Source organism: Lissotriton vulgaris, chromosome 1_1 (assembly GCF_964263255.1).
Source record: "Lissotriton vulgaris chromosome 1_1, aLisVul1.2, whole genome shotgun sequence".
In the NCBI taxonomy this organism is placed as follows: domain Eukaryota; kingdom Metazoa; phylum Chordata; class Amphibia; order Caudata; family Salamandridae; genus Lissotriton; species Lissotriton vulgaris.
The window spans coordinates 790,815,973-790,842,759 of NC_141685.1; the positions used below are offsets into that span (position 1 = coordinate 790,815,973).

The 26,787-nt window shown below is 48.5% G+C and overlaps 1 protein-coding gene and 1 long non-coding RNA gene across 3 annotated transcripts in view; one reads left to right on the top strand and one right to left on the bottom strand.

Moving 5' to 3' along the window:
- LOC147747835 (uncharacterized) overlaps positions 1 to 26,549 on the bottom strand; it is a 67,609-nt gene extending 41,060 nt beyond the window's left edge. The window contains exon 1 of the long non-coding RNA XR_015299696.1: positions 26,483 to 26,549. This is a non-coding gene — a long non-coding RNA (uncharacterized LOC147747835). The remainder of the gene's footprint in view (positions 1 to 26,482) is intronic.
- Positions 1 to 26,787, top strand: part of ANKRD45 (ankyrin repeat domain 45) — a 360,539-nt gene that overhangs the window by 277,945 nt on the left and 55,807 nt on the right. The gene's annotated exons all lie outside the window — the stretch shown is intronic.

Consider the following 26,787-nt stretch of genomic DNA (forward strand, 5'->3'; position numbering starts at 1 on the left):
CCAGGACTACGGCCTTAGAGGAAACTGTAGCGGGACTTTCCTTATATTTAGACCAGGCCAAGACAGATATTGTGAATCTCAAAAAAGATGACCCGCACTCTCTGAGAGATTGGAGACGTTGGAAAATAATGTGAGGCGTAATAATCTTCGAATCCTTAACGTCCCTGAAGAGAGTGAGGGCTCGGACATAAAACAATATATCATCGCACTCTAAGGGATTCACTTCATCTTGAACAGTCAGCGGAAAATTTGAGTTTGGATATTCAAAGTATTCACAGAGAGCCTTTTAGGAAAAGTCCACAAAGACTAAAACCTAGAAAAATCCTAGTTAATTTCCACACTTACTCCCTTAAAAAGATGATTCTTAGTCAGGCCCTAAAACAAAAGTCTTTGAGTGGAAAGGGTTTCACCTTCCAAGTAAGATCAGACCTTTCCAGGGCAACTTTGGATAAACAATGGGAGTTGGGGAGGAGACTGGATGCCTTTAGGCAGTTAGGTGCCTCTGCCCAGCTTAAGTTCCCGGCCGCATTGAAGATCATGTACAATAATAAAATGTACAACACTAGATCAGTTCATGAGGCAGATGAATGGTTGCTGGCTTGGGGTAAAAAGGATGGTCCATCAAGTTAGGCGGGGGTTACTAGCATTCTAGGAATGGTTCTCCTTCCCCCTCATTTAAAATGATATAAGGGAATCTAGGCATAGTCGTATTGGGATTCAATTTTTGTTTTTTCAAAAGACTTGCATGGTTTACCTATCTCTCGAGTATAAATAAGTAGAGTGTAAAAAAAAAAAGGGAGAGATCGGAACGGAAAAAAAAAGGGGGGGGGGGGAGGGTTGTATTAAAGAAACTCCAGAATCTTGTTTAAAATCTGTTAGGTATCTCGAGCTCTCCAATAACTTTCATCTATACTGCGAGCGCTCGGAGGGGGCACTATCTTCTGGGCATGTTCCAGATAGATAGGGCAAGGGTTTTCCGGGGGGGGGGGGGATAGCTTTGGCCACAGGGTAATTGGGTGGGTGCTGCAAGGGGGAAAGCAAAAAAATCCTCATTTCTTTTCTGGTTGTACTGGATTATTTTTTCTGTATTAAGGTGATCTTCAGCATGGTTGTGAACGCCATTAGTAGTGTGTCAGGAAAGAGGCGGCTTTTTTATGAATAATCTGCGGATTTTTTCCTGGAACATCAATGGCCTCCGCACACGTCCCAGAAGGGATAAGATTATGCAATATCTTCGTGATTGTGATGCGCATGTCATTGTTCTCCAGGAGACCCACTTGGTAGAACAAGAGTTGCGCGATTTGGCTAAGAAGAATCTGTGGATTGACTTTTTTATAACTACAACGCAATCTACGAATAATAGAGGAGTTGCAATTTTGTTTAAAAAATCCCTGAAAGCCCGATTGGTATCTAAATTAACAGATCCAGGTGGTAGATGGGTCATTTCCACAGTGAGTATTGTAGGTGACAAATTACATTTGTAGGATATTATGGCCCGAATGTAGATGATCATTCTGCCTTGGCATCTGTTTTTTCTCATTTGATTTCTGTTTCAGAACCTGTTATATTTGCGGGCGATTTCAATATAGTCCTCGACCCGCTATTGGATAAATCCACACACAATCGGGCATTGATCCCTTCTAAATCTAGATCTTTGTTGTTGGCCAACATGAAACAGTACGGTTATTTAGACATCTGGAGGATATTATCCGGGCAACAGCCGGGAGTCTCATTTCGAAATCATAAATATCGTCATCAATCCAGGATTGATTATATCTTGATCAGTCAGTCATTGAAAAGCATGGGTAAAAACATCACTTACCTCCCTTCACATCTGTCTGACCATTCAGCAGTATCATTGGTAATGGCAGGCTTCCCACAAGTAGTTCCTAGAAGTTGGTTGTTTGATCGTTCTTTGCTCTCTAGACAAGATGCGATCTCTTTTTTGGTAGAGGAAAGCAAGTGCTTCATGGATCGGAACATCGGAACGGCCACTCCAGGGTGTGTATGGGACTCCTTAAAGGCCTTTCTTAGGGGCCAAATTACCAGCAGGGTCTCCCATATGAGGAAGTTACACAGAGAGGAGGTACTTTAAAGTGAGGAAGAGATAGGCAGGCTTCAAAGGGTGCTTGAACTACAATCATCAGCCCCGCCTATTTTACTACAAGAACTACAGAATAAGCTGGTTAGAGCTAAGGGGGACTTGTATTCCGTGCTGAAGGCACGTGTATTACAGAGATGGGAAACCAGTAAAATCGCCCATTTCCAATACGGTGAAGGCGCAGGGAAACTTCTATCCTGGAAATCAAAGATCGATCAGGTCCGCAATAATTTATCTTCGATCACCCATGACAACGTGGTTTACACTTCAGATGAAGAAATAAGAACAATCCTCAGGTCCTTCTTTCAAAATATCTATAAGGAGGACAAGTGTATCAACCAGGATTTGATTATCAATTGGCTAAATGAGGTATCCTTGCCTACATTGACCTCCGATCAATCCGCGTCTTTAGATCAGTCGAACGAGGGGCTGTTGGGAGTGTCTGACTTGGTCCTAAGTGTTAAAGCACGAGCAAAGACTACAAAGACTCGGATGTGGTATACTGACATGCCATATACAAAATTATAGGCATTTTAAAATTCAGTGATGTTTATTAAAAGTTTCAAAGCATACAGGAATTCCACTCGAGATGTCCTGACAACACTGAAATTAGTGTACCAAATCAGTTTGTCATATGATCAGGGATACCCGAGCTATAGCTTCAGAACATCATAGCAGACATAAATATAATTCATTTAAACAGATATAATTAGCAATGTGAGTAAATTGATTGTGTCTGGGAACGTCTAAATAACCCTGTAGTAGTTTTGGTGGGATCAGGCCTTGTTTGGAGACTATGCACAGGAGGAATAAAATGATACTAGAACTTGGTAGGAGAGGAGTAGGTGAAGTATAGAGGTTGTGTTAAGTAGATGGTGCCCAGCTGTGAGAGGGAGTTTTTGGAGAGGGACTACGCCTCTGCCCAGTTACTGATTTCACGTTGGACCGTAGATAAGCAATTTGGCATCCCAAAAATCCCAAATTGGCTTGCGAGGGCAACGCCATGGGGGAGTTGTAATGCTACGTTGTCAGCTCTGCTAAGGAAGGTGATCAATTTTTGACACATTCAGAATGATATAGACTTAAAGTTTTTCCAATTATTTAATATCAGTTTCCAGGCTAAGGTGAGCATAAGATCTAGTAGTTGGCAATCACAGTCATTCTTTAGTTGAGAGTCAAGTGGGCCAAGGAGGATGTACGAGAATTCTTGGGAGGGAGTAATGTTAAAGGTATGTTTAATGCAATCAAGGATTTTGCTCCAGTTGGATCGGGCACTTGAATAGCATGTGTGATAGTTTACCCGCGTGCTGTTCGCAATTCCAGCAATTGTAATTTTTGGTGAGATCAACTTTAAAGAGCCTAGAGGGTGTTCAGTACGTTCTATTAACAATCATATATTTTGTCTTGGAGAGGATTGGTGATAATTTATTTGAGAAAGGGAATTTGTTAATGTAATCCCAGGCGAAGGTAATGTTACTTTTGTTTGATTCTGATTCCCATTTTAGCTGATTACTGAAGAGATTCTTACTTTGGTTGGGCAGCAGGAGTTTGTATATGCCTGAGACCATATGGCCTGCTCTGAGCAGGCGTCCCAATAAACTAGGGAGAGACAGAGCTGTTACTGCGAAGGATTTTTCTGTAATCTGCACTTTTAACTGTTGGAGTTTATAAGAGTCTAGATTTTTTAGGTTGAATCGATTCTAGTGTGAAGAGAGCGGCAGTGGTGAGGTGCCTTCGTAAGTATCTTTTATTATATTGATGCCACTATTCGCCCATTGAGGCCAGAAAATTGGAACATCTTCAATTTTGACTTTAGGGCTATTCCATAAGGAAGCAAGATTCAAATTTTTTTAAGTAGCATTTTTTCGTTGGCATGTAGAGTGGTGTTTGGTTCGTTATTGAATTCTAGCCCTAGGTACTTAATGCAACTGTGTTGCCATGCTAATCCGGATGACCCTAATTTGTCTTTATTACCATGCTGGTTGAAAAGTTTAACTACGGATTTATCTTTTTTTTTTTTTTAAATCTTTATTGACATTAATGCATCAGTGACATATACAATATTGCAATAGGATTCAACTTGGTTCTGCTTAATATTAGACTGGTAATACAGTATGATAGTGCGTATTTTAACATGTAGTAAAAGTAGTCCCAACAGGTACATGGATTTGTAGCAGTAATTGTCCTCAGTACAGTAGTTGGAACGTAACTAATTTGTCTCATTTATACATAAGGTATACCCCTCTAACCCTCAATATCATGTTCAACAATGCGTGAAAGGTTTTAAGATAATAATAAAGAAAAGAAAAGAAAATCTAATTATTTGTCATCATGTGTAGTATGTCTTCTGTACACTTCAACATTTATCAGCCATTCAGTTTAATTACAATTCGGTACATGATTAAGCCACAATCGTGCGACAGCCCGGTGCATGAAGAACTAAACACCCACCCTCCTAGTCATCCTCCCCCTCAGAATCTAGATCTTCGTTCTCTGGCAAGGGTTCACAGATTTCTCCTCTATAAGTGTTCCAGGGAGCCCAGATCTTGTTCCATTTCCGGGGGCAAGCCCTAAGCACATATACCGCCCTTTCTGTTACCATCAACAAGTCCATATTTTTGGCCCATCGAGCCGCTGTAGGTAGTTCTGGAACACCCCATTTTTGTGCTATGTCCCTCTTGGCTATTGTAATGGCTAGCGTGACCCACAACAGTCCATACCTGTCCAAATCATTGGGGTCCCAGATGTTCAACAGACACTTTCGAGGTTCAGGCAGGACAGATATCTTAAGTGCTTGAGAGATAGAGACAAACCATTGTAAGATATAAAAAAAATATCATCGCAGCCAAAGCAAACTATTTCGCCGACTTACTACTCCACAGCTCTAATAAGTCCCGTGACACTTTCAGGATAATCAGAGTTATCCAATCCGGATTGTGCGAACAGTCAAATTAAGCCCTCACAAGAATTATGCGATGACTTAGCTTCCTTCTTTCAGGAAAAAATCACTAAAATCATTGAGGGAATGAAGGGTGCTTCCATCTCCTCTGAGCAGGATAATAGTAACCCCGAGAATAGGGAGAAGAGCGAAGACAACGCAGGACGACCCAACCCAAAGGCTACCTTAGAAAATTTTAAAGTCCTTACAGAACAAGACTTCACAAAAACTGCTCTTAATACAACCTCAGGGTCCCCTTTGGACCCTTTGCCTCACAAAATAGTAAAGGAGTTCAGGGATGACCTTTTCCCAGTATTGCAACAGCTTTGCAATCAATCCCTCATTTCTGGCACAGTACCAAAAGAATGGAAATTGGCGGTTGTTACCCCCCTATTAAAGAAACCTAATCTAGACCCGAACTGCAAAAAAAACTTCCGTCCTATATCGCTCCTGCCATACCCTATAAAGATCATAGAGCGGTGGGTCAGCAGATCCCTTGCCCTCTTCCTAGAAACCAACAACATCCTGGAAGAGGAGCAATTCGGTTTCAGACCAGCTCACGGAACCGAGTCAGCTCTGCTGACAGTTCTGGATGACCTGCGCATGAGGGCGGACAGGGGGGAATCAGCAATCCTAATTCTGCTGGACCTGTCCGCCGCATTCGATACGGTGAGCCACGACATCCTGCTGACAAGACTAAAAAACATTGGAATCGGCGGAGTGGCGCTCGATTGGTTTCACTCCTATTTAAAAGACAGATGGCAGGCAGTAGCCATCCCCCCATATCAGTCGGAATTTGTTAAAGTCCCACATGGCGTCCCACAAGGGTCCGCAATCAGTCCGATACTTTTTAATATATATATGCAACCCCTGTTGGGCATTATCAAGGCCCACGGTATTAGCGTGATCAACTATGCGGACGACACGCAGCTGATGATTTCCCTTGATGGTGCCCAGGCCAACTCACTCACGGCTTTCCATACCTGCATGGCAGAAATGACACTCTGGCTAAACCAGAACTCACTACAATTTAATAGTGATAAAACGGAAATAATGCACTGCGCAGTTGGCAGAATTACCAGAAGTCTACCCACCGATTTCTGGCCCTTGGACTCGGGGGAGTCATTAACCCCAGTGAAATCAGTGAAGAATCTCGGAGTCAGCTTTAACGACTGTCTGAGCTTAGAGACCAATGTCAACAAGCAGATGAGTAGCTGCTTTGCTTTAATGAGAGGACTGCGAAAGCTGCTACCCCTCTTACCAGCGCAGGTCAGAACCACCATAGTTAGGAGCACCATTCTCAGCCGCCTGGATTACTGTAATGCTCTGCTTCTGGAATCCCCGGCCTATTTGATCTCCAGATTGCAAAGCATCCAGGCGGCAGCAGCGAAGCTGGCACTCTCCCGAGAGCGAAGATCCTCTACCACCCTCGCTCTAGCCGATCTTCACTGGCTACCTGTACATCAAAGGATCTGCTTTAAATCCCTCTGCATTGTCTTTAGGGCAGTACACGGAATGGGCCCCCGACCACTTCAAAAGAAATTCAAATGGTATATACCCACACGGTCCCTCCGTTCCTCATCTTCCAACCTGATAAGCATACCCAGGATCAGGAAAGCCACTTATGGTGGCAGAGCTTTCAGCATAGCCGCAGCCCATCTGTGGAACAAATTGCCTATCGACATCAGGAAAACAGACGAACTGATGGCTTTCCGTAAAAAGGTGAAAACATGGCTCTTCCCCAAAGTTTAATCTCACCAGAACTTTATACTATCCCCCTCCTCTGATGCACAGTATTTTCAGCAATATGTACACAGCGCCAGGATGCCCGTAGGGTTGCAGAAGCGCTCTACAAATGCTATATATAAATAAAATAAATAAAGATAGTGCGCATAATTTGTTTCCAGTATTCTATTCAGCGGGCATTCCCATAGGGTGTGATACAGATTTCCTTCCTCCCCGCATCCCCTGAGGCAGAATGGGTGTGGTGTCCTTTGTATCCTGTGAAGTAATGTTCTAGTGTAGTAAACTCGATGCAGCATTTTGAGTTGCACTAATCTGAATTTCGCCGATATGCCTACTTCCCTCGGTGAAGCGCTTCATTCCATTCCATTCTGATTCATCAACCTCTCCTATTTCCCTCCTATTTCCCTCACCCATTTCTCCTTAAGGTGTAATGTGGGGTCTGCCAGGTTGTTGACTAACTTTTTATATGTAAGAGAAGTTGCACTCTGTGGCATAAAATCCGTCAACAGTCTATCTTCTAGTGGTGAAGACTCTGGTAGATCAGTGTCTGGTGGAATTGCTTGGAGTAGTGCGTGGCGTATCTGTACGTACCTAAACGTCTCGTTGGGGCCTAAACCGTATTGCTGTTGGAGTTGCGGAAATGCAATCACTGTGCCTTTCTCCCATAGGTCTCCTATCGTGGGGATTCCTATGCAGTCCCACTGTGTGAATCCTTTGCATAATCTGAGGTTCCCCAATGATTTTGTATCCCACAGTGGCGTCAGTTTGGTGAGTTTCCCTGCCCAGCCCAGTCGTGTTTGTGCTTTATGCCACAATGCTGCTGTGTGTTGCGTCGGGCCAATCAGTTTTCTAACCTGGGACTTGTTGTATAAGACGGAGAGCATGCCGTCTATCCCCAGTTGAGACTAGTCCGCTTTATATGCTGGGTCCTCTCGTGGGGCGTGGACCAATTGATTGATTATCTTAAGTTGAGCCGCCCAGTAGTATAATTGGACATTGGGTAGTGCAATCCCCCCTCATACTAACTCTTCACCAGTTTATCATGTGCAATACGTGCCGGGCCATTATTCCAGAGTAAGCTAGAGACCAGCGCTGCAATCTGCTTAAAATAGCGCGGTGCAACCAAATAAGGGGTATTTTCCAACACATATAAGAATCTAGGGAGTGCCATCATTTTATACAAAGCCGCCCTCCCCAGAAGGGTCAGGGGCAAAGTCGCCCAGTGTTTAACGTCAGCACGTAGACGTTCCATAGGTGGCTATAAGTTTGTGTCAAAGAAGTCAGTGGCATTACCCGTGATGAAAATACCCAAGTATTTAAAGGAGGTTGTCGTTAAGGCCATGGGGCAGTCCTCCCGCAACAATGGCTCCGGGCCTTTGAGTACATACACCACTGATTTTGACCAGTTCAGGGTATAACCCGACGATTCCCCATGTGTGTTACAGAGGTGCAACAGGGCAGGGATCCCGTTATTAGGGTCAACCATGTAGATGAGCATATCGTCAGCATATAGGGAGATCTTATCTTCTCACCCCTCCTCCCACCTGATACCTCGAAACAGTGGCGTTGTTCTAATCAGGATTGCCAGTGGTTCAAGCACCAGGGCGAAGAGCAAAGGGGACAACGGGCATCCCTGTCTAGTCCCCCGCTTCAGTGGGAACGACGCTGAAATGTGTCCGTTCGCCACACCTGTGCTACCGGTGACGTGTACAGCAGTCGCACCCATGCTCTAAATTTTGGTCCAAAGCCCATACGAGTAAGCACTGCAAATAGATATTCCCATTCCACTAGGTCGAAAGCCATTTTGGCATCGAGGGAAAGGATCACCGCCTGCTCAGCAATAAGGTGTGCACGTGCCATTACCCCATGGACCCTCCTGAGATTCCTTGCTGTGCTTCTGTGGGGCATGAAGCCCGACTGGTCAGGGTGTATCAGCGTGTGCAGGTGTTGTGTCAAACGGCTGGCCAGGATCTTTGCCAGGATTTTAGCCTCCACGTTAAGCAATGATATGGGGCGGTAGGAGGTGCATGCAGTCGGTGGTTTATCTGGCTTAGGTATGGCCACTATGGTGGCAGTACGCTGGTCAAGCGGCAGTGCCGCCCTTTCAAGGCTGTCGGTATACATATTTAGTAGCGGTTTGCTTAGCATAGGGGCCACCACTTTATACCACTCCACAGGCAGTCCGTTGGGGCCTAATGCCTTACCGGATTGCAAATTTTGTATCGCCAATTGAATTTCCTCTTCCGAAAGGTCAGTTTCTAATTCTTGCTGTGCCTCTTGTGTGAGCGCGGGGATGGTAATGTTCTCTAGTGAAGTTGTCGCCGTCTGTGTAGTGACGTCACGTTCTGGGGTATATATGTCCCGAAAGTGATGTGCCAGGGTGTGTACTATTTGTTCAGGGTGTGTCTGTAGTTGACCATCATGCGTGTAAAGTCTCTGTATGCCTCTATTACTGCCCCCTCTCCTGTCCAGCCATGCTAGCATTTTCCCTGCCTTATCTCCCACATCGTATATTCTATGTAATGTGTTTGCTTGATATCTTTTGACGGTTGTTTTGAGATAATCCCGGTATTGCTGTTGGCGGAGCTGTAATAAGTGTGTAGTTTCCGTTGTGGGATTTGACATGTGTGTGACGTTCGCGTTGTGAAGTGCTAGTTCTAGTTCCGTGAGTTCACGTCTGGAATCCCGTTTGTGTCCCGTTATCGCTGCTATCGCTTCCCCTCTGAGGACTGTTTTATAAGCTTCCCAAAGTACTGAGAGCGAGGAGACGGTCCCTTCATTTTCTTTGAAATATTGCGTGGATGCCAATTTAAGTTTTTTCCTGATCTTAGGGATTTTCAAATAGTTGGGATATATTGGGTATGTTCTAGCACATTTCTTCTCTTTGGTGGTGAGTGATAGAGATATCGGGGAGTGGTCAGATACACCTCTAGGCAGGATATCTATTTTATCTATCGATCCCAGACCCACCCCAGAAATAAAAAATAGTCTATTCGTGAAAGGCTATTGTGAACTGCAGAATAGTATGTGTAGTGGGTAGCCGCTGGGTTCAACTGTCGCCATACATCCGTACGGCCCATCGCCTCTATAAAACCAGGGAGTGTGGCAGAACCCCTCGGGCGGTCTCTCACAGGGAAGGTGTCTGGCGCGGGTCTATTATTGCATTAAAGTCCCCTCCAAGGATTGTGTCACCCTCCGGGAGGTCTAGGAGAAATTTACCAAGTGCTGGTAGTGCCGTTGAGTGAAGTGCCGGGGGGATATACACGGAGACCACATTCAAAGGTCTTCCTTCCCATTGTCCGTGCAATGCCGCAAAACGACCCTGATCGTCCATCCTGCGGCACTCCACCAGAAAAGGGGATGATTTTTTCATGAGTATCCCAGTTCCCCTGGATCCCGTTGTGAATTCTGCATGCACTGCCATAACATACCCACGTCTGTTAAGTGCTTTACATGTTGACCCTGCAAGGTGTGTCTCCTGGAGCAGCACTAGGTCAGGTCCCTGACGTTTAACTGCTTGCAAGACCAGACCTCTTTTAATTTTATCCCCTAAGCCCCGAACATTCCAGGTTAGCATACGCAGGGAGGGTACGTCAGCCGTTGCAGGAGCGCCCTCAACGGGTACCACGTTTAACTGTTGGGCCATCGGGTCGTGTAATCATTGTCGCAAGCGATCGTGGCCGACATCAACACAGATGCGGTGCCGTGTGGTAGTGTACCATAATCGTGTGGCTTTTGGCATTGTAGCGTACCATAGAGTAGAAGTGATGACAAATAACAATAACATTAACATTTGAACTCCCCCTCCATCCCCCCTCCCTGCTCCACGGACCACTTCCCGCCCGCTTCCCCAACTTGGCAGAGTGCTTTTCCCCATTCCCTACTATCTTACTTGCTCGTGGGGTTGGTGAGTCCCCTACCGGCACCGGCTAATGCCCACCCTACTCAGCTTAACCAACTCCAGGTCCCTGTAGTTCGTATGTGTTGTCTCTTATGAAGTCCACCTCTAGATCGGGGCCGGCTGCCCAGAGTCAAGAGGGTCCCGCTCCAAGTCAGATTCCAGTCCCGCAGCATCAGCGTGTTGTGAAGGACGATTGTTCTGTTCGTCCGTATACTTGTCGTTACGATGGTTTGGTCGATCTCTGTGTGGACGCTGTTGTTGCCCCGCCTGTCTCCATCCATCAAGCCAGTCTTGCGCCACTTCTGGCTTATCAAAGAACCATGCTTTTCCATCGGCTACAATTGGTAATTTGGCAGGGAATAGCATTGAATATGGCAGGCCTTTGTCTCGCAGTGTCTTCTTTACCTCCGTAAAGGACTTCCGGCGCCTGGCCACCTCTGCCGTGTAGTCTGGAAAGAAGGCCAAAGTGGAGTTTTGGAGCTTGACTGGCGGTGAAACTCTTGCCGCCTGTAAGATTGCATCCCTGTCTCTGAAATTAAACAGTCTAGCCAGTACAGGCCGCGGCGTCGCTCCCGGTTTGGGCGCCATACCTGGCACCCGGTGCGCCCTCTCAACGGAGAAAAAATGGGACAGGCCTTTAGGCTGCAGTTTATTTTTGATGAGGTCCTCGACATAGAGGTCCCTTGCTCCCTTTCCTTCTGTTTCCGGTAGGCCAAGAATGCGTATGTTGTTCCTGCGGGAACGCCCTTCCTGGTCGTCCAGCTTTTCTTGTAGCATCCTGGTGACTTTTTCCATGCGTTCCATCGCTATTTGTAGTTCGGAAGTGTCTTCAATAAGTGATTTTGTAACCACTTCGACCTGAGACACCCTCTCGGTCATCTTTTGGAAGTCCGCCCGCAGCAGAGTAACTTCAGAGGAAATGGAGCCCACTGTTGTTTGCACCTCTGAGAGGGTCTTCATAATATCTTCCAGTGTCACTTTTTTGGTACCATCCATGTCCGGAGTAGCGCCGGAGGAGTTTCGCCCACTGACTTGCCGTGTTGGCTATAGGCAAATTTATCCAATTTTGCCTGCGTCGAAGCGCTTCTGGTCCCTTTGCCCGCCATGACTCGGGGCAGAGCAGTTTCGTGTCCCGCTGTCCCGTGAGCTTAGGCGTCGGCTGGGCGGTAGCAATGTCCGCTTCAAGTCTCTTTCGCACACGGTCGCCCTACGATTGCAGCCTCAGGAGCTCGATCGGCATCCGACCGTTGCGTGGACCGCCGGGGCTCTTCTAGGAGGCCGCTCCCGGGTGTTGTCGACACCGTCAGTACTTCATGCGGCGTTCCGCAGTGTAGGGATCCAGGGGCTCCAGGCCGTGTCGATGGCAGCCTCAACGATGGTTTTGCTCGTTATCACCACATCTAGTAGGCGTCTGCACTTCTGGCGTGCCCATTCCCTTCCCGTTCCACTCGAGCCGAGCAGGCCTCACCTCCAAAATGGAGCCTGATGGGGTCCCAAGGTGCCGCCCACCGTGTGGAAACTTTCACTGTTCAGTCACCGCCGTGGTTTCTCTGCGGGTGCTTGCCGCCCTGAGCAGCCGCCCTCGTCCACGGGTCTCAACGGCCCCCCCAGAGACTCTCACCATTAGTGCTTGTACTGGAGCGTCTTTCACTACGTCCCTTTCCGTGGGGAGACAGCAGTCGCTACTGAGTTCAATCCGGGCAGGTCACACTTCCGCCGGGGTTTGATGAATACGATAGGCCGATGTCACTGGTCCGCCGTAGGCCTCACTGCGCACGAGTTGGAAAGTGCAGTTCCCGTCACTCGATTTTCGTCGGAGTCGGATCAGGTGGTGCTGCTTCGGTTCCTGAGCAGGTACCGCCACTTCGGGCAGGCAATGTGACGGATTGGATTATCGGATTTTATGAAAGGCCGTTATGCCGCGAGGAGCTCCCACTTCACGCTGCCGCCATGCTTGGCCGCTAGCCACGCCCCCGGATTTATCTTTTTTGAGGGAGTACCCAGTGACCTCAGAAAATTGTAGGATTGATGACATTAGAGCTGAAATAACGGAAGGGGATTTTTGGTGATGAAAAGTACATCATTGGCTACTGTTCTCACTTCCTATGTTCTCTTCTGTAACAGGGTGTCTCCATGAGTTACACTGGTTATCGGTGTCGTATCAGGTCAAATTTAAAGCACTGTGTTACATGTTTAAAATCAAAATAGGGCTGGCCCCAAAATATCTACAGGACTTAATGAAAGAGCAAAGGCTGCTTTGCCCCCAGTGCTCTGCTCAGCAAATTCGTTTTGTTGTACCCAAAATCCGACAGGCCTATATGAAAGGCCAGTCATTAGCCTATCTAGGACCGACCCTATGGAATTCTTTGCTAGCTACTCTGCGAGATGAGGCCCCTCTGCTCACCTTTCGTAAAGGTCTGAAAACGTAGTTGTACTTAAATTAGTTTGATTCATAACCTTCTCTGCTAGCCTATCTTGCTGGGCACCAACACACCCTGTACGCCTTACAAATTCTAAAAAAATTAAAAATTAAAAAATCATCAGCATAAGCTGCAAGTTTGACAGTGGTTTTGCCAAATGTGACACCTGTGATGTCCTGGTTTTCTCTTAGATACCGGAGAAAGGTTCTCGTGCCAGTGCCAGGAGGAAAGGTGTGGGAGAAAGATGCCAGCCTTACCTGGTGCCTTGTTTTAGGTTGAATGAGGAAGAAATAATGCCACCCGCTCTGACTTTGGCACTTGGTTTGTAATATAGGGCCATATTCATCTTGATAAGATTATCACCTAGGTAAATTTCTCCAAGACTGCACGTAGATACCTCCAGTCCACCTAATCAATGGCTTTTTCAGCAACTAATGTGATCGCTACTGTAGGGGAATTTATTAATTTAGCTTTCTCTATAGTGTGGCATTGTAGTCTTGGATAATCTGTGCTTTAGAACGCCCACTTGTGAGGGGTGTATACTTTTGGAAATATGTTGTTGTAATAGTTTAGAGAGAATTGAGGCATAGATCTTACAATCGAGATTTATCAATGAGATCGGTCTATAATTCTTTGTTAGGAAAGGGTTGTTCCCTTTTTTAGGTAACATTGTTATGATTGCTTTGGCTGGAGTGCCTGTAACCTGGCCGGTTTTAGTGAAGTGTGTGTATAGTCTCCCGAGAGGTGATACTAAGGACGGGGAGAATGTTCTGAAAAATTTGCCATTATACCCGTCGGGCCTGGTGCCTTACAGGTTTTGAGGTCTTCGATTGCAACTGTGAATTCTTCTTCTGTGATCAGACCGTTAATGGAGATTATCTCTTCCTCTGTGAGCGAAGGTAGTTTAATACCATTTAAGTTGTTTTTGCACTTTGAGTGGTTAACTTCAGTTTTCTCATCGTATAAATTCTGATAAAAGTCTTAAAAGATGCCGGCTATTCTATCTGGGTTAGTGGTGATCTTCCCCTCCTTGTCTTTTATGGAATTATGGAGTATTTTTTTAAGTTTGAATTTTAGGTAAGAAGCTAGGGTTTCGCCAGCCTTATTTGATTCACATAGTTTAATGCTCTTCTGTTTGTTAACCCAGATTCCTGCACAATTACTAATGATTTTGTCATACTCGTATTTTCTATTTAAGATTTTATTGAGTATACTATTATCTGTGTTAGTGGTGTGTATTTTTTCTAAGTCCACGATTTCTTTTTCTAACAGCGATCATTTAGAATTGACTTCCTTGTTCATTTTTGCCCTTATTTTGAGAATTTCCCCCTTATTATTGCTTTTAGGGCTTCCTACCTTGGGAGGTCTGATGACTAATTTTCCTTATTTTCTGAGAGAAAATTATGGATAGCTTCTTTAGTGGCCTGTACATTGCTTTGAGTGGAGATGGTCTAATCATTAAACAGCCTGAGTGGTAGTTTTTTTGTTTGGTGAGCGGTCAGAGATCGAAAGGGTGATACAGGAGTGATCGAATATCACTCTAGGTTCTATTGTGGTTTGGTCTATTTTACATAAAGTGTTACCCGAGATCAAAATGTAGGCTATACAAGAGTATGATTTATGGGGAAAAGAATAGAACGTATAATCTTTTTCAGAGGGGTTCTGGATTTTCCATGAGTCTATCAGGTAAAATGTTGTGCATTTTCTTGAGTGCCTTGTTCGGATGGAATGGAAACTGAGAGTTTTTATCTAAGTGGGGATCTAAAGGTAGGTTGAAATCACCTGCTAGTACCATAGTGGCTGTGTCTGGTATGCTGGTTCGTCTTTGGTGGGTGCATATATATTCACCACTTAGAATTCAGTGTTATCTTTGGATAGCTTCATGATGACCCATATCCCCTGTGTATCAGAAAGACTTGATATTAAGTTGATTCTGGAATCTTTGGTGACTAAAGTAAGAACCCCATTTTTCTTACCAAACGCTGCTGAGCAAGCTACATTCGGGAATTGGTAACTCCTAAAATTTAGGGATTGTGTGGCGTCAAGTTTGGCATCCTGTAAAAGGATTACATCTCCTTTCTGTTTGTTTAAGTAGTTGAGGATCTTTCTTCTCTTAACTGGATGGTTGATCCCTTTCACATTTAAAGATACTATTTTAAGGGTTTGGTTTATACCAGTTATCAGTATGAGTGAGATCTAGTATTTTTCCTAACGTCACCTGCTTGGGGACCATCATTGTCTGTGGTTGAAAGGTTGAGGGAAAAGCTAAGACAAGTGGTATATTGTGTTTCTTTCTCCTGGGTATATTGGTTAGAAATAAAATATAAGACACATAAATCAAAATGCAAGAGAGCAAAAGAACAATACAGTAAAATCCTGAAAAAAAAGACATCCCCTGTAGATCCCCCACCACCCCCTGCCCCCCAACATAGCCAACGGGCATGGCGATAGGTGGAAAAACTGCTCCTCCATAGTACAAACTATTAGAACTTCATATTTACTTAGTTAGGTATTTTGTCATTAATCATGGCATGCAGACTGTAATATGTGCAAGTTATTTTGTTGGAAAAGGGTGGGTTAAGTTGCGTGTTGGTACCTCATAGTGAGAATGCAATGTGAGTGTGTAATTTATGACGTATCTCTAGATACCACCCCCTTTTGTACCGCTTTGTTCGCCATAAGTTGGCAGGGTATGCTCAGATGTGAGTCCCTTGCTCACTTTGCCACTGGATTCAAGCAAGCCGGGCGGAAGACGGCTGAAATGCCAGAAACCGGTCCTCGGAAGCTTGTTTCCGGTCCAGGGAAGGCATGGCTTGGCAGTTCGGGCTGAACTGTTCCCATGAGGCACAGGGTCAGACTGATCTGCATATGGCCATGCCTGAACTGGGGTGGCAGAGTGGGCTAAAGAACGGTGATGGATTAAACCCAGATCTGTTGACTGGGTGTGAGTGTTTGATTGGTTCAGATGCTCCGTCCATCACCACCCCCTTTTGTACCGCTTTGTTCGCCATAAGTTGGCAGAGTATGCTCAGACGTGAGTCCCTTGCTCACTTTGCCACTGGATTCAAGCAATCCGGGCTGAAGACGGCTGAAATGACAGAAACCGGTCCTTGGAAGCTTGTTTCCGGTCCAGGGAAGGCATGGCTTGGCAGTTCGGGCTGTACTGTTCCCATGAGGCACAGGGTCAGACTGATTTGCATATGGCCATGTCTGAACTAGGGTGGCAGAGTGGGCTAAAGAACGGTGATGGATTAAACCCAGATCTGTTGACTGGGTGTGAGTGTTTGATTGGTTCAGATGCTCCGTCCATCACCACCCCCTTTTGTACCGCTTTGTCCGCCATAAGATGGCAGGGTATGCTCAGACGTGAGTCCCTTGCTCACTTTGCCACTGGATTCAAGCAAGCCGGGCTGAAGACGGTTGAAATGCCAGAAGCAGGTCCTCGGAAGCTTGTTTCCAGTCCAGGGAAGGCATGGCTTGGCAGTTCAGGATGGACTGTTCCTATGAGGCACAGGGTCAGACTGATTTGCATATGACCATGTCTGAACTGGGGTGGCAGAGTGGGCTCAAGAACGGTGATGGAATAAACCCAGATCTGTTGACTGGGTGCGAGTGTTTGATTGGTTCAGATGCTCCGTCCATCACCATCCCCTTTTGTACCGCTTTGTTCTCCATAAGTTGGCAGGGTATGCTCAGACGTGAGTCCCTTGCTCACTTTGCCACTGGATTCAAGCAAGCCGGGCTGAAGACGGCTGAAATGCCAGAAACCGGTCCTCGGAAGCTTGTTTCCCGTCCAGGGAAGGCATGGCTTGGCAGTTCAGGATGGACTGTTCCTATGAGGCACAGGGTCAGACTGATTTGCATATGGCCAAGTCTGAACTGGGGTGGCAGAGTGGGCTAAAGAACTGTGATGGATTAAACCCAGATTTGTGTACTGGGTGTGAATGTTTGATTGGTTCAGATGATCCGTCCATCACCACCCCCTTTTGTACCGTATCTCTAGATAATAGCACATTTCCATATATGTTGGATTATTTGGTGTATTGTTGACCCTTACAGGGTTTCTTACCAAGTCTGCCTGATGTTACTCATGTGTAGCCTTACCCATACTCAACCCTGGAGTCGATTCAAGCTAAATTTGAAACAGAGACCAAAGACTGTGGGCGTATGGTAGACCACTTGATGGGGGCGTGGCTTGGACGCCGATGGCGGTGGTCGCCTGAGAGCTCGGCTCCGGGACTGAGCCCGTGATTATCCTGCAGATCGGAGTCCGCGGGGCACCCTAGGCCCCGCAAACCGATGATCGGATCGATTGGGACCTGCCGAGGCACCCGGTGAAACTCGAACACGGGTTGATCCGACCGAAAATCGAAGATTGAGGACCTGCGGAGTGCGGCCCAATATGGCGCCCGGACCTCTTTGTCTCCTTGGCCGGGACCCTTAATCTGGAGGAGCGTCGTTGGTCACAGCGCACCCTCCACCTCCTATCTCCCTGTGATGTGATGGTCTGGGTGTCATTCTGATCGGAATTTGAACGCGGTGACCGCTCCTGGATGGTCGGAGGTCCACACCATCGTGGACCTCGATTCACGGACGCCTGGCGGCCCTGTCTGTGGTGCCGACCCCCTGTGCCGCACCCGGCTGCACCCCGCCGAGTGACTAACCTCCATGGGCAGCACAGCGCCTTGGCGCCACAAAATCTCCAGTGGTGTTGGTGACCCTCGTTCCAGATCCTCATCGGCCAAACGGGCCTGCCCGACCTGGCGCCGATTGTCCCCACCTCCTCCTCAGTGCCCTCCGACGACGCGGTGGTGGCGCGGCCCGGGGTTGTGGAGGACCAACAGGCCCTGGGGACGGAGATCGTCGGCCCTCGGCCCAAAGACCACCAGCCGAGAGGGACATAGTCGACGCCCGCACTCAGTGGCGCCTCTGACTGACTCTCTACCGTGGGACTCCTGCGCCATGGGAAAACCGAGGGGAGCCAAGGGGACTACCCCAGTCGCCTCAGACTCGGAGGCGCCGGACAAGGATGATCGTGGGGACCCGGAGAGCTCTGGTGGCGCGCCATTGCAGCAACAATTTGACCGGGTCCTGGAGGCGATCGCGACCACGCGCTCGGCCCTCCAGCAGGACATTGCCCAGGTTGCGACGAGTCTGGGCCTCCTTAGAGCGGACCATGGCAAGCTTTCGGATAGAGTCAAGGAAGTGGAGGGCTCGGTAAAGACCTTGGAGCCAGCACAGAGAACCCTGCCCGGGACGATGAAGGATGCCCTGTCCCGGATTGAGGCTTTGGAGCAGCGAGCGGAGGATGCGGAGGGACGTAATAGGCGGAATAACATTCGAGTGGTGGGCCTGCCGGAGAAGATTGAAGATGGCGACATGGTGGCCTACTTGGAAGCCTGGCTCCGGGACACGGTGGCCCCGGAGGGCCTGTCCTCCTTCTACACCCTGGAGCGAGCGCACAGAGTCCCAGCGAGGCCGCCGCAGCAGGGCCGTGCCCCGCGACCGGTGGTGGCACGTTTGCTGCACTTTCGGGACAGAGACCTCATCTTTAATGCCGCCAGACATAATGGCCCCTACAAGGTGGAGAATAGCCAAGTGAATATTTTCCCGGACTACACATATGAGACCCAGCGCAGGCGGTTCTCTTTCCTGGCGGTCAAGCGCGAGCTCCGGAGCGAGGGTATCCAATACTCGCTCCTGTTTCCTGCAAGGCTCCGCATAATCGTTGATGACAAGACTCAGTTCTTTGATTCCCCGGAAGACGTCTGTAGCTGGCTCGAACTCTATAGAGCTGGAAAGGATGGCTTTGGCTCATCATCTCAACTGGCAGCGGAGCCTGGACAGCGGCGGCGGTCCAAGAGAATTCGGAGTCGCCGTGGCCAGACAGGTAGACCTTCGACTGTGGAGACGTCGGCGGAGCGGAAAGGAGTGTTGGAGATGTTGTCTACGCTGTCTGGCTCGCGAGATGGTCCCATTGTGGAGGAAGAGGACCTTGGAGACGAGGGAGCACCAACGGACTCGGAGGAGTCGGTGACCGACGGTGTCCACACACCGGTGATCACTCCGAACTCGGTTGAGGACCTTTTGGATGGACAGGGATGACGGGGTGAGCTACTTCCATTTGGGTGGGGGCCCGCAGCGGGGGTGGCGGGGGTAGGCGATTGCTCATGAACTCCGATGAAATGGGGGTGGGGTGCCCTGCTCATGACATAGTCTTTCGTTTTGGGCTCACTTTAGTCTCGGTAGCCCGAGAATCGAGGGCCCATTGCCGGCGCCCAGCCCGCACCTAGCCCTTAAGGCCTTCCTGCGGTGGCGACTGCAGGATTAGTTGGGGACTGTGGGTTTGTTGGGGGTATGGTTTGGATGGGAACTAGATGGTACTATTTGGGTCCTGTTCTGGGGAGGGTGGGCAAGGGTTTGGTTCGAACGGGGGTTGTTGTTTTTTGGTTGGGGAAAATGGCCGCCATCAGTGCTGGGTTGATTGTTGCTCTTTCTTTGTTGGGACCCGGGTGGAGAGACTTGGCACGAACGTTATGGGACAATGGCTGATGTTGCTAATGTGAAATGCATTACTTGGAATGTACGGGGGCTTCACACTATGTCTAGACGTCACAAAGTCCACGCTTATTTAGTGCGTAGAGGGGTACAAATGGCGCTGCTGCAGGAGACCCATCTTAACAAGGCGGAAGGGGCGGCGCTGCAGCGTAGGTGGAGAGGGCAGGTCTTTTGCACTTCGTACTCAGCGTATGCCAGGGGGGCGCTGATTTGGATCAGAGCTGGGGTTCCTTTTCAGGTTATGAAATCAGTGGTGGATCCGGAGGGTCGCTACGTGGCCATCTCAGGCACACTTGGGGGGAGGGACCTAAACGTTTGCTGTGTTTATGCACCTAACGTGGACCAGCTTGCCTTCCTTTCCAGGTTATCGGGCTCGTTGGCCCACTTCTTCTCCGGGCCCCTCCTGCTCGGAGGGGATTTTAATTCAATAGTGGATGTGGAGGCTGACCGCTCGCACCCCCCCCTCCCTGACTCTCCGGTTCGCCGTGTGGCTAAAGGTAGGAGGGACTGGCAGACGCACTGGGGACTCACGGACATCTGGAGGGCACAGCACCCCGACACTAGGGACTACTCCTACTTCTCGGGCCTGCACGAGTTGCACGTCCGACTGGACGGGTTTCTGGGCTCGGCGGAATTGGTTTCAGCAGCGGTCCGGTCTGAATATCTGACCAGGACTATTTCAGATCATAACCCTCTCCTGCTGGACCTTCGCTGGTTTCCCGGGGTTCCTGCTGTACCCACCTGGAAAATGTGTCCGGAAATCTTGGAGGACATAGTCTTCAAAGCGGACCTAGAAGATAAAATCTCGGAATACTTCGCGTCCAATGGGGGCACTGCGGGATCGAGGGCGCTGGAATGGGACGCCTTTAAGGTGGTGGTCAGGGGCTACTGCATTTCTAAAAAGGTGGGCATGAGGCGAATCATCCTTGATGATTTGGCTGTGGCCGATCGGAAACTCCGTGAGTTGGAACTCCGCTGCCCCGGGCGTCCTGAACTTCAGGAGCGCACGGCGGCGGCGAAGGAGGCGGTAGCGGCTGAGGTCGAGCGGTTGCGCTGCTTCGCTTATAAGGCCTATACTGTTAGGTCGCTCGCGGAGGGGGACAGATCGAGCGCATTGCTGGCGTGGCTAGCTAATCCCACGCGCCAGACCTCTCTAACGACGTCCATGCGCACGGCGGAAGGGGCCGAAGTGTACACTCAGCCTGAGATCTTGAGTTGTTACCTGCGCTACTACGAACGCTTGTACCGCAGTCGCTCTGCCAGGGACCCCGACCTGATCGATGACTACCTGCGACCCCTAGAGCTCCCAATGGTGGAGCTAGACGTAGCGAAAGCTCTGGGCTCCGACATCGAACTGGGGGAAATTCGCAGCGCCATTAAAAAGATGGCGAGGAATAAGACCCCGGGACTAGACGGCCTTCCGATTGAATTTTATGCCGCCTACGCCGACCTCCTGGCACCGAGGCTGTTGATAGTTTACAGAGAGGCGAAGCGGCTGGGCCGGCTCCCCGGCTCGATGTGCGAGGCCTTAGTGGTTCCCCTCCTCAAACCGGGAAGGGACTCGTCCGATCCGGCGTCCTACCGTCCTTTATCAATGTTGACGGTCGATTATAAGACACTGAGCAGCATATTGGCATCGAGGTTGCTAGGTCACATGAGCTCTCTGGTACACGAGGACCAGGCCGGATTCATTCCCAAGCGAAACACGACCATGAACATCCGTAGGCTGTTCCGCTTGCTGGGAGACCGCTCGTAGACGCCCCATGCCCGGTAGTCCTTTCGGTAGATTTGGAGAAGGCTTTTGACAGCCTGGAATGGGACTACCTGCGCACTGTATTGCTGCGGTTCGGCCTCGGTGAGGGCTTCGTTAGGTGGACCACGGTACTATATGCCTCGGCGTCGGCCAGGGTGCGGGCAGGCCCGCTGATCTCCTCGCAATACCCGGTGGAGAGAGGCACGAGGCAGGGTTGTTCATTATCCCCGCTTCTCTTCGTGCTAGCGGTGGAGCCACTGGCGCTGCTACTCCGGTCGGGGGCCCACTTTAACGGTTTGTGGACACCTTCGGGCCCACATTATATCTCGTTGTACGCTGATGACCTGTTGCTCTTTCTTGAGGACCCGGTTGCTGCCTTGAATGGGGCTGCATCGGCGCTCACGGCATTTGGGGAGGTCTCGGGCCTTCGGGTAAATTGGGCTAAGACCTGTCTCTTACCGGTTCGCAAGGGTACGCCCAGCCCTGATATCAGCAGGGAGATTAGGTGGGAACCTGACTGCTTTAAGTACCTGGGGGTGTACGTCTACCACGAACCGTTTGACCTCCTGGATGGGAACATAGCTCGCAGCACTCGCGCGTTGCGTGGTAGCATGGACTTCTGGGCTACTCTACCGCTCTCGGTGGTGGGGCGGATCGCTCTGCTTAAAATGGTGGCGCTCCCCCGGCTGCTGTACCATTTCCGGGCGCAGCCGATTTGGATCCCGCCGGCCACATTTCGCCTGTTACGGTCAATGGTGGTGGGCCTTGCAGGACCTGACGCTCGAAGAAAGGACCATTCGATTATGCTGGAACCGTGCCCACGCCCGGGGCCAGTTGCGGATACCATATGCACCCGAAATGCCTCTGGGTATGCTGACGGCCCTGCCTCACGGCGGTGATTGGTCACGACTAGCGGACTGGGAGGACGCGGGGCTACAGTTGGTGGGTGACCTTTACGAGGACGGGGCGCTATTGCCCTTTCAGGAGCTCATTGACCGTTTCGGGGTTCCTCGCGGCGATTTTCTTTTGCACACGGCCCTGGTCCGAGCGATTCAGGCACACTGGAAACACGGACTGGAGGAACCTCCTACATCTCCGGTGTGCCAGTATGTTATGATGTCCGCGGGAACGGTTAAAACGGTTACTTGCCTGTACGGCAGACTGATAAATGAGGGGTTGACCCCCCTCACTACCTTAAGAACCCATTGGGAAGAGGACATAGGGAAGGAGATCCCGGAGACGACCTGGTCGCAACTCATAAGGCGGGCCTGGAAGGGCACGCGCCACGCCCGCTTTCAATTGGTCCACTACTATGTACTCCACAGGGCATACTTGACCCCGGCGAAGATCCAACAATACTTTGCCACGGACTCTGCGGACTGCCCCAGGTGCCGTGCACCTGGCGCAGACCTCCTCCACATGTTGTGGTCTTGCCCGGGGCTGTCCTCCTATTGGCTTGAAGTGGGGGATACCCTGAAGGAGGTAACGGGGAGGTCCTTGTCGGTTGATGCGGCAGTGGGGCTCCTGCACTGGTTTCCGCATACCCCCAAAAATAAAATCACTAGTAAATTCATCGATCTGGGGCTTCTCCTTGCTAAACGGGAGGTGACCAGGAACTGGAAGGCACGGGTTGGTCCAACGGGGGTTCGATGGCACAGCGAACTTTTGAAATGGGCGGCGGGGGAAAGCACGCTGCGGTACCAGTTAGCTAGGAGACAACACAGCGAGAAGGCGCAGGAGGCAGCGCTAGAATGGGAGACATTAGTGCAGGCCCTCAGGGATTATTGCGCTCCCAGCGATTCCGAAAGTGAGGATGCAGCTCGCCCCGAGTCCCGATAGACGATTGCACTTTACATTTCTGTAGCTTTCCCCGGGGGTCCTCTCATAGATCCTCCTACGGCTGTTACCTTGCACTGATGGCGGGGTTGGGGGGGGATTTGCTTAGTTCATAGTGTTTTGGGGGTGGGTTTTTCTTTTGCCCTTTTTTGTAGGATGATTTAGAAAAGCAGATGACGGATAGTGGATCATCCGGACCGGCTTCGACTTTCTGTTGAGTCCCCACTGGTAATCGCCGCCCGACCCTCGGGTTGTGGGCTAAATGGCTGTGTAATGGACCATCTTGCTGAGGGACGATGAGTTGTATTCTACTGATTGTGATTGAACTTATAATGCTGGTCCGCTTTGTAAAATTTTTACTGATTCCAGCAATAAAAATATATTTTAAAAAAAAAAAAAAAAAATGGTAGACCACTTGATTTCTGGTGTTCGGGGTGTCTCTCTGCAAGTCACTGTTCCTCAGAGGGATGTCCAATGCAGGAGTTTTGACTGGAATCTGGCTTTGGATCTCTGGAGTTTGATATGTCAGTGTGTATCGGGTGTTCAGAGTTTCTTTTTGCTAGTCACTAGTCTTTCACTAGCCTCATGTTAGGAGTGCAGGTTGGGTCCAGCGCTTAGGTCTCTGAAGATTGAGGTGTCCATCTGAGTTTCCCCGTTGTCTTCCAGAAAATTCTTGAGGTTTTTTGGATCAGTGAACACATGTGGGTTCCCTTGTGCTGTGATCCGGTATTTGGCAGGTCCTATGAATGAGCCTAGAATGTTCATAGCTTTCACCTTTGACCGGAGGGCAAGAAAGCCCTTACGGGTTTCCACTGTAGCCTTCGAGTAGTCCTATGAGATAAAGATTTTATTGTCTTTCCAGAGGATATGATTATGCTCCTTATGAGGGATAGTATAAGCTCAACATGCTGGTATGCCAGGTGCTTGCAGACAATGGGCAGCAGTGTCTTTTGATGCTGAGGTATCTTTGCTGGGACTCTATGAGCCCTGCCACATTCAAGGTCTTTGTCGAATTTTATGTTAGTTTCTTGAGAGAACCATTTTTCTAGAAAGAGGATGCAGGAATCTGCTGATTCTTCTTTGGGCATCCCAAAGATAGGTAGATTGCCGTGTCTGTTTCTGGCCTCCAGCTCTCAGAGTTCTCTAGAGATTGAGCGGGATGAATTGTTTAGTGTTTGGAAAGATTTTTTGGTTGTGTTTTCGCTGTATTCCAAGTTGCTAATCCTGCTCTCTGTTTCCACAATTCTGTTGTTAGTTTCCCTGATATCTTGACTAATTGCTAAAATTTCATTTTGCATAATTTAAGTGTTTGTTTTGGTTTATTTGGCCAAGTTGTGGATGTCTGCAAGCTTTTTGAGGATCATCTACATTGTTGTGTTGAGGTCTTGCTTGGCCTTTACTTGAGATTCCGGGTGAAGAGGATCTGCTTTCACCCTCTTCAGTGATAGTTTAGTTTCTTTTTCTGCCATTTTTACACTTGAAACAAACTTCAAAGAGAAGTTATGATGATGTACAGGTGTATCGTCGAGATTGAAGTCCCACGTTGCTGGATCATTTTAGATTGTACAGCATAAAGAGGTATGTAGAGTATTTGTATTTGTTGTATAACCAAGGAAGGACTTGCAGACAGAGGTTGTGTATGTTTGAGCACTGGTAGTCGATATTGCCTCGCTCAGAAGTAGGAGGAGGATGTCTCAAGTCGTTCATGTACTAAGAATTGTGAGCCATCTTATGGTCAGGCAGAAAAGGCCTGGTTTTGTGGAAGCCCAGTCATCAAGGCAAGACATCTCCTTAGCTCCCCTTGGTGTTCATTCTACGTACATTGCAGGTCAATTTTTGTGCCTGAGCATATAGATGAGCTCTTATCGGTATCTGGGAATATTCCGAGCATATAGATGAGCTCCTATCGGTATCTGGGGATATTCCGATTATCCGATTTTGAGGTTGTTTGGCTGTGGAGAGTTGACTGTCAGTAAGTGTGGTTGTAACCATCCTTAGGTAGTATCCAACTTCTTCACCGGCTGCTACTCTGATTGCGCTTTTATTGCTAAGTAAGCCGTCGTTTTAGGGTTGGGCGCCTGGGTCAGGCAGGTCAGTGAGTTACCGGTGAGATGTAGATAGGCGGGTTCAGGGACAATTAAGAGATTACGAGATGGTAGGTGCTTACTCTATCCTGCCGGATAGGTCAATCTGCCATCTAGACCCGTGTATACTCGTTTTTTGAGTCAGGGACGGTCGTAAGAACTTGTTCACGGTCTCGCTCGTGTGTCATGCGGCCCATTCGTTCCCTCACCGCGTCTATTGCCACAATGATCTGCTTTCTCCTTTGTGCATTGCGCGGTGAGTGGATCATCTTAATTCTTTGTATTAATCCACCGTCTGGATTCAGTAGTATGGGGAGCCTTTCAAACAAATCGCAGCTGGAGTCTGGTGAGACTAGTGAAAGGCCATGTTAGGTCTTAGGAAATCACAAGAACTCAGGTATAGACCAGAGAAGGGAACACGAGGCAAATAGGGCTCTAGAAGTAGGTCAGCCTCCAATTAAATCATATATTACAAAAATAGACCACTTCTAGAAAAATAACCAAGTAAATGTAGATTGCCCAGCAATACTAGGGCATCTCACAAAAAGTGATGGACTGGCATCACACACCACCAGGTGTCATGCTTCATCATCTGCCAGTCCTCGCCCTCCAGAAACCCCGTTTGGTGGAGGACCGGCATACACCTGACAACAGGGATGCACTTTTCTAAAGTGAGTGGGGGCCCTAAAGGAATAGTGAGTTTAAAAAGCCATCAAGAATTCCCTGGTGTAGCTTTATTTAATAAGGGAACCATGTGGGGTTAAAACCAAGGGTGCGGTGAACAAGAAAGCAATCATTCAATCACGGCTATGTGAATTTTCAAAAGGTCAACATGTTTCAGCCATAGTGTTCAAAGGTACATGGCTTTCGTCAGGACCAAATAAGAGGCTCCAGTCTTACCCTACTGTATAGGTAATGCCACTCTGTGGATATGACCTATAATCATTCTCCATTATAGAGGTCCTGTGACCTGTAGAAATACAAAAAAGGGGAAGAATAGTGCAAGCAATCCTATATATGTGCACAAATATACTTGGTAAAGTATGTAAGGGACTCCTGCTGGAGTTGTACTGTTAATTACATAATTGCTTCAGTTACAATAAAAAATTTTGAAAACCAAGCTATAAGGGCAAACAAAATCTTACCCAAAGGGTGGGAGCAAATAGCCCCATAGGAGGCGAGGGTTCTGGGGGTACCCCGTAGTCACACCCGCTAAAACAGAGTGAACAATGATATTTTAAACTGTAATCTGTGTTGGCACGATCACAGTATCAATAGAGATTGCATATAGGGCGCAAAGATCGAGACTTACTGCATGTGGGGCGATTCCCCATCGGATCACATAAATAATACCGCTTTCAACTCCTCCCCGGTGACAGAGTGGAGTTCCCGGTTTCCAACTTAAATAGTGTGGGTCATAAAGGAATAACGATCTGCAGGTGCTGTGGCG